Source organism: Papio anubis, chromosome 14, assembly GCF_008728515.1.
Source record: "Papio anubis isolate 15944 chromosome 14, Panubis1.0, whole genome shotgun sequence".
Classification (NCBI taxonomy): domain Eukaryota; kingdom Metazoa; phylum Chordata; class Mammalia; order Primates; family Cercopithecidae; genus Papio; species Papio anubis.
The window spans coordinates 37,487,287-37,497,911 of record NC_044989.1 but is presented as its reverse complement, the minus strand read 5'-3'; the positions used below and the strand labels follow the sequence as shown (position 1 = coordinate 37,497,911).

Genomic DNA, 10,625 nt, shown 5'->3' with positions numbered 1-10,625 from the left:
TCAGCCAGCCGGCCTCCAACAGCTGGAGCAGGGTCCTTCCCTGGGGGCAGATCTGGGCAGCGCATCTCCTGTATCCACTACAAATGCATCCATGTGTTGTATCTGGTACAAATCTACAACATTCCACATAGCTAGTGAGACTGATTTCAATACATTGGGTTTTTTTAATATGTCAGCTTTTCTGACAACTTTCCAGGAATCTACAAATCCAACACCACTATGTATGTATCCCTTCTTTCCTTATGCATGCCTTTTCTAGTGTCTTACACACTAAATATCCTTCTCCTTTCCTTCATTCTTTTCTCTCTTCCTTCATTTGGGAAACTTTTAGAAATCCCTTATATCTGCTATTTTTGCCCTACTTCAACTTTTCCTTTCTTCAAACTCTTCCTATGGAAGATAACTAATGACTTTTCCATTTTAAGTTTCAGACCCTGTTTTTCATCATGGAAAAATGTGTTATATATACAGTGATAACACTGTTCTCAAGTGGAGAAATTTTTACTTCCATTACAGTATAGATTCTATACTGTGATGTAAGGGAAATGAAGGACCCAATTACCAAAACATCTTCTCCATGAAGCTGCCATGGCAGGATGTTCCTACACCCAGTCCCACCTTTAAAGTGACGCCATTAGACCAAAGTAGTAATGACCAGAAGGGTCTATAAAACAATAGTTTTCAAAAGTGTGGTCCATGGATACTGGGGATTCCCCAAGACACTCTTGGCTGTCTCCCATGTCAAATCAACGTTTATAATAATACCAAAACCAGATGTACCTTTTCTACTGTATTGACTTTGCACCGATATTGCAAAAGCAATGACGGGTAAAAATGCTGGCACCTTAGCCACTATCAAGACGGGACACAAAACTGTACTATTGAGGAGGAAAATCTATACTTGTAGTCATTGTGTTTTTCTTTCTTTCTTTCCTTTCTTCCTTCCTTCCTTCCTTCCTTCTTTCTTTCTTTTTTTGAAGGAGTTTCACTCTTGTTTTCCAGGCTGGAGTGCCATGGCGCAATCTCGGCTCACTACAACCTCCGCCTCCCAGGTTCAAGGGATTCTCCTGTCTCAGCCTCCTGAGTAGATGGGATTATAGGCATGCACCAACATACCTGGCTAATTTTTGTATTTTTAGTAAAGACAGGGTTTCACCACGTTGGTCAAGCTGGTCTCGAACTCCTGACCTCAGGTGATCCACCTGCCTCGGCCTTCCACAGTGCTGGGATTATAGACGTAAGCCACTGTGCCCGGCCATCATTGTATTTTTCACTGCCATGCATAAAGAAAAAAAAAAGAGAGAGAGAAAGATAAAAGAAAAGAAAAAGAGCCAGTCTCACTTAAGAATGTCATTGATGAAGTAATAAAACTGTTGTTTTACTGCCTTCTGAAGATCTCTCTCCACGAAGATAGATTTTAAATCTAGCAGGACAGAGTACAGGAGGACAGAGTCTCAAGTCTGCCTTTTCATCTCATGGAGACCACCAGCTCTATGTAGATTCCTCCTACCTTCACTGCATCCTGGAAACTCTCAAAGCAGTAAGCTGGAGAAAACATCAGGCTCATCTCATTTCTTTTCCCTTTTCTTACCACTTTCCTGTGATACCTCTTTTCTAATATATGAACATCGTTTTTAAAATTTTTATACACTTAAGAGAATACAGGGGCAGTTTTGGTACATGGATATACTGCATAGTGGGGAAGTCTGGGCTTTTAGTGTAAGCATCACCTGAAAACATAGTATACATTTACCCATCAGGTAATTTCTCATCCCTCCTACCCTCCCACCCTTCCAAGTCTCCCATGTCTATTATTCTGCTCTTCATGTCATTATGTATACACTATTTAGCTTCCACTTATAAGTGAGAACATGTGCTATTTGAGCTATTTCACTAAAGATAATGGCCTCCAGTTCCATCCATGTTGCTACAAAAGACAAAATTTTATTATGTTTAATTTCTGGGTAGTATTCCAGGGTGGGTGTGTGTGTGTGCGCGTCACATTTTCTTTATCCAATCCACTGTGAATATCATTTTTAATATATTTCAGGTGGGATGACAAATCCAGTTCCATCTTAACTAGAAGCACAAATTGAGAGTATGCAGCTTTTTATACTCACATGGGAAAAATAGGAGGTAGAAATAAGGCACTTCTGCTGCACACCAAAGGGCAATTGTCTCACAGAAAAGCATTTGTACTGTTGTTTGAGAAGTATAGTGGGCCGCAGTGGCTCACACCTGTAATCCCAACACTTTGGGAGGACAAAGCAGGTGGATCACTTGAGGTCAGGAGTTCGAGCCCAGCCTGGCCAATAGGGTGAAACCCCCAACTCTAGTAAAAATACAAAAATTAGCTGGGCGTGGTGGCGGGCACGTGTAGTCCCAGCTACTCCAGAGACTGAGGCAGGAAAATCGCTTGAACCCGGGATACAAAGTTTGCAGTGAGCAGAGATCGCACTACTGCACCCCAGCCTGGGTGACAGAGAGACTGTCTCAAAAAAAGAAACAGAGAGAGAGAGAAGAATAGTGAACTGGCTACTTTTTCCATGAAATTACAATTTAATTGAAAGAATAATGACTGATAAATTATGGTTATTCAGACTTGGATATTTGGCAGACATTTGAAAATAAAGTGCGCCTATGCCTTGAAGGAAAATAACCGACACTGTTTGTTGCCAGTGATAAAATTGGATCTTTCAAGCAAAAATTGGAGTTTTGGATAACTTGTATCTGCTACCATAAGCTTGACAGTTTCCTGATATGTAACAACTTTTGTGACAAAATTGGTGATTTTAACAAATGTGATTATTTATTATATATAATGAAATGCTCAACATTTGGAATATCTGCATAACTCAGTGAAGCAATATTTTCCAAATGCTCAATTCACTATGTTACACAATCACAAAGAAAAGTTCCATTCAAAGTATAAGAGACACCCAGTGGATTTTAATGTAATGGAATAAAAACATGTATTTAGATGCAGATTTCAAGTCAATTTTATGACACTATCATTTGTTATGTTTTGATTTAATAAAGAGGAAGATTGTCCACAATTACCTGAAGAAGCTATTAAAATACTCTTCCTTTTTCCTACTACATGTCTGTGTGGGGTCAAATTTTCTTCATGTACTTAACCAAAATAATATATCACAACAGATGAAATGCATAAGCAAATATGGAAATCCAGTTGTCATCTAAAAAGTCAGAAATTAAAGAGATTTTTTAAATGCCAATCTTCTCACTAAACTCTTTTTATTTTAGAAAATATATTTTTTTCATAAAACATGTTCCTTTACATGCAATGACTTTATTCTTTTAAAATAAATCCATAATTAAATATTTGTAAAATGCCTGTTCTAATTTTCAATGCAATAAATATTGATAGACGTGTTCCACATAAATGGAAACGGTTTATGGTCCTCAATTACTGTTACTAATGCAAGGAGTCCTGAGACCAAAACATTTGAGAATCACTACGTTAAAACCATTCTACTTGAGAGAGACAGATGATAATACATTAAACCAATGCTTACAACTGTAGCTACACATGGAAATTATCTAGAAAGCCTTTTTAAAAAAATGGTGATGTCTGGCTTCCACCCCCAGAGATTCTGATATGATTAGCCTGGTGTGTGGTCTGGGCATCAGATTGCTTAAAAGCTCCCCAGGTGATTCTAATGTGCAGCCGGGGCTGAGAATCATTGCATTAAGTCACACACTTTGAGAAATACATTAGCAAAAATCATATAATCAGATTAAAGATAACATTAATAGTCATGGTGCATTGTAGTTATTTCATAAGGCCCTGAGGATAACAGCCAAAAAGATTGGGAAAGTGGCCCAGCCTTAGACAAATTATGAAGTAGGCCGCTTAAATTCAACCCCCCCAACTTTCCCACCACTTTTTGGCCCCTATGCAAGTCTAGTACTGAAGCACCCTGCCTTTTGTTCCTTTAATAGTCAGAGAATGTAAAGAGTCCTACATTATATCCTTGTTTGAATCTGTCCGCCACCTCTTTCAATAGCAGAGTGAAAAATTAAAATATTTGCATCTGCAGTCCAGAGTCAGATTTGTAGTGTTCCTTAGAAATCTCAGGAATCCAGATTTCCTGTAAATATTCCCAAGTTCTTTCACCAGATCAGAGGTCGGGTTAAGGTGGCAATAAAAGCTAGGAAAAAAAAGTTCCTCTCCTCTGGTTGTCTGGCCCTCTCACTTCCCAGTCCTTTTAAATAACATGCACTGTCCTCTCAAAGAAGGAAAGAGGAACAGTCCCCATAAACCCTGATTCCTTTCACCAACACTAATTATGCTCCTCAAACAAAATTCCTTTTATCCCTTTACTAATTTATCATGCTTTTGATCAGTATTTCTCTGAGAGCTCTGAAAACCAAAAGTGTTCAAGAGCCAAAGAAATGAATCTCTAGCAAGAAATTTCAGTGCACTCAAGGAGATGAGAAGTAGAATCAAAGATGAGGAGAGTAAAGGTCATCTGGTGACCATCAAGCCAGCCATCCAGAGGAAAAAATTCCTTGTCTGAGGAATTTAGAAGTAATTAGACTTCCCTGTTATCTAAAGCGGGCATCTGGTTCCAGGCTTCTTTCTCAAAAATTTATAAGTAACTAGAATTTCCATACCTCTCCAGAATGTATGCATGTTGAAACTCATGATGCAACCCTCGCTGACATCAAGGCACCAAAATGCCTACAAATTTAATCATTTATCATTACCTGTGTGGCTAATCGGGTCCAAATTACCATTAAACTCCCGTGTTAAGGTTCATAAACACCCCTAAGGGAAAATCCACCACAATTCCTCCCTTGCTGAGGTGCCCTGCTGCATTCTTCTGCAGTGTTCTTTCTATCTAGTAAAACTTTCCTTTTCAAACCTATACTGTTGTCAGTAAATTCTTCTTACCAATCCGCAAGTCAACTACCTTCCAATGCCAGGGCTCTGACACCTAGCTCAGCAAAAGATAAAGACTCACACACAAAATTCATTCTTTACAGCTCACAGAATGGACAGCACTGATCTACATAGTACCTAAACTGACTATGATGTGAAGTTACAAACAACTGATTATTACAGGAAGTATCTATGCATATAGTGTTTAAGTCTCTATATTTATAGAAGCATACATGTTGACATTTTATTCAAAAAATTTCATCTATGTTTAATTTTTTGCATCTTGTGGGATCAAATAAGATAAAGCACCAATTTCAAATATATATACATATATATATATATGTGTATATATATATATATATTTTTTTTTTTTTTTTGAGACAGTTTCTTGCTCTGTCACCCAGGCTGGAGCATAATGGCACGATCTTGGCTCAGTGCAACCTCCGCCTCCAGGGTTCAAGTGATTCTCACACCTTAGCCTCTTGAGCAGCTGGGACTACAGGTGTGCGTGCAACACCACACTGAGCTAATTTTTGTATTTTTAGTAGAGACAGGGTTTCACCATGTTAGCCAGGCTGATCTCGATCTCCTGACCTCAAGCAATCCACCCACCTTGGCCTCCCAAAGTGCTGAGATTACAGGTACGAGCCACCGCACCCGGCCTTCTGCAACACATTAATGATAGAACATGAAAGGTAAAAAGCTGTTAGTTCAAGAATTTTTCCTTCAGAGTTACTAAATGTTTATGGTGTAAATTAAAAATATGATCAGAGATGTTAAGTGTGTCAATTATGCGTTTTTAAGACCTAATTCTATAAATAAGTATGATTAGAGATATTATTATTATTATCCTCATTGTTAATGATAAAAAAGTTAAGGTACAAGGTTAAGTGATCTGTTCAAAGCCATGCAAAGCTGATTCAGCTGCAGGCAGTGCACTTTTTTACTCTACAGGCTTTTACAGTTTCAGGGCAGAAAATTTAAGTAGCTATTAAAATCTAACTTTCAATAAGCTGAGGAAAGCTTTCACTGAAGTTAAAATCAGATACAATTGAAAGTATTTTATCTGTAGATTTTAAGCACAATATTCATTTTTGTATTTTTGTCTCCTTTAATCATATATCTAATATCATATCTATTAGTAGAAGAGGGAAAGGGAAACTTTTTTCAAAAAAATTAAAAGCCAAAATGTAAATTAATATAATCTAAAGTCAAGACGAAGGCACTCAGTTGTCTTCTGCTTTGGGGTCATTTGTGGATTTTCTACGGTGTTATATTCTACTTATCCATGTTTTAAAGATATGAAATTGTGATATCTTCCTACTATCAGGTTACACAGACTGTTATCAGACAACTGAAAAAGCATCCTTTCTGTCAATCTTACAGTGTTAATTGTGCTTGTTAATTAGTCTCTTTCTGACTTTTCATGAAAGAACAATCATTCTAAGAGTAATTTTCAAGTCATACCAAACAAACAAACAAACAAACAAAAAGTTTGCTTTTAAGACTCAGGTTAGGCCCGTCAGTGTCAAGTAAGAGGAAGAAAGGCTCTAAAACCTCTTTCCACAGGGTCCAAAATAGAACATTAATAAAGCAAATAAAAATGACACAGATTCACAGAAAATAGCAAGTTATTTTAAAAACAAGTTGGCTATGCCACACATAGCTATTAACCATAATAATAGTTAGAAAGTTGCAACATAACACCATAACTCAAATTCGGCCCTAAAACCACATATGCTCCTATAAATATCTAATTTTTGCTTAAATTTAGAATGAATTTATGTTTTGTTTTTATTTTTTTTTTTTTTTTTTTTTTTTTTTTTTTTTTGAGACTGAGTCTGGCTCTGTCGCCCAGGCTGGAGTGCAGTGGCCAGATCTCAGCTCACTGCAAGCTCCGCCTCCCGGGTTTACGCCATTCTCCTGCCTCAGCCTCCGGAGTAGCTGGGACCACAGGCGCCCGCCACCTCGCCCGGCTAGTTTTTTGTACTTTTTAGTAGAGACGGGGTTTCACCGTGTTAGCCAGGATGGTCTCGATCTCCTGACCTTGTGATCCGCCCGTCTCAGCCTCCCAAAGTGCTGGGATTACAGGCTTGAGCCACCGCTCCCGGCTATGTTTTGTTTTTATATGTGAAAACATTCACAAAGTATTTTGAACGTTTTAGTAATACTTAGTACAGATTGTAGTCATAAAAAATTCTTTCAACGCTATGGTTCACATATACGCTATTGTTCAGATTATAATAAATTAGATGAACTAATCCATCTTCAGTTTTAATGTTTGGGAAAGCATTTCAACAGAGCTCATGATTAGTAGCACCAGGCCAGGAGTATACCTAAATTTCCCTTAAAAAGAAGCTTAAATTACTCAGCATAGAATGTCAGTAAGACCCTTCTGTTAACTGCCCAAACCTTGATCTTTTATGGCTCTCACTCAGTAACTCACATACCTATTATGCAGAACACTAAGGTTTGAATTTAGAGATCTGTGAGAAAGGAAAATAAATTAATTGCCTTTTATAATATCTTTGTTTAGTCCTCCAAAAAATTTCCTTCTAACAATGTTAGATCTATATTACAATCAGAAAGAAGCACAGTAGTAATTTTATAAAGGGGGCCAAGAGAAAATTTCATAAGCAAAAAGGAGGGGCCATAAGAGAATTGTACATCTTCATTCCACTCTAAGGCAAAATGGTCTTTTTTTTATTCTATTCTTCAATTAGAGAAAATGACATCGGGCCGGGCGCGGTGGCTCAAGCCTGTAATCCCAGCACTTTGGGAGGCCGAGACGGGCGGATCACAAGGTCAGGAGATCGAGACCATCCTGGCTAACACGGTGAAACCCTGTCTCCACTAAAAAATACAAAAAACTAGCCGGGCGAGGTGGCGGGCGCCTGTAGTCCCAGCTACTCGGGAGGCGGAGCCAGGAGAATGGCGTAAACCCGGGAGGCGGAGCTTGCAGTGAGCCGAGATCTGGCCACTGCACTTCAGCCTGGGCGACAGAGCGAGACTCCATCTCCAAAAAAAAAAAAAAAAATTAACAGAAGAGAAGAGAATATTTGAGGTAGGAAACCTTAGAGCATCCTTTTAGTGGACCAGGTGAGGGCTGGTTAAGGCCTGAACTAAGACAGTTGCAGTGGAAAAGAAGAAAAGGGATACCACACAAGAAACATGATGGTATGAAACTGATGGGACTTCGTCACCAATTAGATCTGGAGAACAAGGGAAAAGAGTTTAGGCTGACTTAGTAGGTTCTGTCTTGGATAAATAGACGGTGGTATCATGCACTAAGATTGGAAATATAGGAAGAGGAACAGGTTACAAGGAAAAGATGAGTTCAATTAGGGACAGTTTGAATTTGTGGTCTTTCTGTGGGACATTCAGGTGCTTATAGAAAGAGATCAAAGATAGAGATGCAGATCTGTAAGACAGACATCAAAGCCCTATGTAGCAGATGCATTAGGTGCCCTGCCAGTATCCCTCCATACTCACCATTCCCATGCATGCCCTTTCAGGGGCTTCCAACAGCAAGCATCTGGGAGTCTTTGCCTGAGGGCTCCCGCCAGAACCCACTGGGTGGGCCTGCCAACTCTGAGACTAATAGCGATAACAGGGAGTGTCTGATAATAGATTTCTTTTTGGAGGTGATGAAGATGTTGTGAAATTAGATAGTGGAGATGTGGCATAACTTTGTGAATATACTAAAAACCCAGTCAATTCTACACTTTTAAAGGCTGAATTTTAGTGCTTACTTCCACAGCCCATATATTAAAATTGGAATGATATAGAGAAGACTAGCCTGGCCCCTGTGCAAGGATGACATGCAAATTCGTGAAGTGTTCCATATTAAAATTATAAAAAATAAAATAATAAATAATAAAATAAAAGGTGAATTTTATAGTTTATTTATATATCCATTTGTAACAATTGTGTGAGAAAAAATACATATGCTATGGCTCAGCCCAACTGAACTATTTTGTCCACAAATATGCCCAATGTCTTCACATCTGTGTGCCTTTGCTTGCTCTATTGCTTCCACCTAGAATTTCCAATTTATTTTTTCTCCCACTCCTCTCCCCTATGTTTCCTAATCCTATTCTTTCTTCCAGGCCCAGCAAAAATCCTCCTTTTCCATACATTCAGTCTTCCCCAGGTCAGGGATATATCTTGTACTTCCCTGACATCTTCTAAGCCTTTATTTTTTTTCTTGCTTTTTTTTTTTTTAACTCTCTTATCCATATTATAGATTTTCAAATAGCTTAGCTAATACATTTCAGATTCCTGAGAACAGGAGATGTTTTACCTATAGATCCTATCAAATGTCTTGTACATGGTAGGCTCTCAAAAATGTTTAGTGAATCAACACATCAAGAACTATAAAATTTCAAAGGGAGTCTAGGAAAAAAAACCAGGCAACCTAATTAAAATCAATTTGCTTTCAGCTAAATTAGCCATCATCATTTAAAGAACATTAAAGGAAACAGTTTAAAATCTAGGGTAATATGGTCAGAATTCTTTCTGAAGGCCGGGTGCGGTGGCTCAAGCCTGTAATCCCAGCACTTTGGGAGGCCGAGACGGGCGGATCACGAGGTCAGGAGATCAAGACCATCCTGGCTAACACGGTGAAACCCCGTCTCTACTAAAAAATACAAAAAACTAGCCGGGCGAGGTGGCAGGCGCCTGTAGTCCCAGCTACTCCAGAGGCAGAGGCAGGAGAATGGTGTAAACCTGGGAGGCGGAGCTTGCAGTGAGCCGAGATCTGGCTACTGCACTCCAGCCTGGGCGACAGAGCGAGACTCCGTCTCAAAAAAAAAAAAAAAAAAAAAAAAAAAAAAAGAATTCTTTCTGAAAATACTTAAGGTTTTGAAATTTGAGGTGTCATGATAAAAGTACAAATTATAGTAAAATGTTCAGGTCATTATATTCTAACTACATTAAAAATAAACAAATAAAAATCTATTTAGTGATTTTACCCCCTCTATAAAATACTTCAAGCTGTTAGTACAGAAAATGTCACAGTGATAGCTTCTGGTCACTTGAGGACCTGTGCAGTAAGACCTTCCTTTGAAGATGTAAAAAGGAACTCATACTATGACCATAGAAGTTCCCGTTGCTTTTCTGTTCTTCATTATCTTTCTAAATATCCCTCCATAGAATCAAGCTTAGCAACTTTTGTTTCTCTGTGCTGCAAATGACAGGAGGAGATACAGAGATGTGAAAAGCTCAAATTCTTTAGCATGAATAACAATATTAATAGTTAACCCTTATTGACCATTGTCTGTGTGCCAGGCTTTTTAAAAAGTGTTTTTCATGTATTATCTCATTTAATCCTTACAATAATTCATGGAGGAAGAATTATTGTCATCACAGTTAACTGATGATGAACAGACTGAAGCACATAGAGGCTAATTTGCCCCTGGTCACACAGCTTGTTAAATGGTGGAATCCCGGTGTATAACAAGGTGGATGACATTATGTGCATAATACATTACATTTATTTATTTATTTCTCACAACAACACTGAGGTAATTATTCCCCCCTCATTTTACATGTAAGGGAATCGATTCTTAGTGAGATTAAGTAGCTCAAAACTACTAAATGGCAGAGCCCAGATTGTACTCTGTCTTTGAAATCACATCCCAACCCTTTTCTTCTAACTGGTTCCTCTGGGCTGGTGTAATTTCCACACTCCAGGAAGGGAGTCCCAACTCCTCTGTTT

The 10,625-nt window shown here is 38.5% G+C and overlaps 1 non-coding gene across 1 annotated transcript; it reads left to right on the top strand.

Moving 5' to 3' along the window:
• Positions 1–8,650: 8,650 nt before the first annotated feature.
• On the top strand, positions 8,651–8,757 carry LOC116270492. Its single transcript, XR_004178519.1, has one exon. It is a non-coding gene; the product is annotated as a U6 spliceosomal RNA (small nuclear RNA).
• The last annotated feature ends 1,868 nt before the right edge of the window (positions 8,758–10,625 follow it).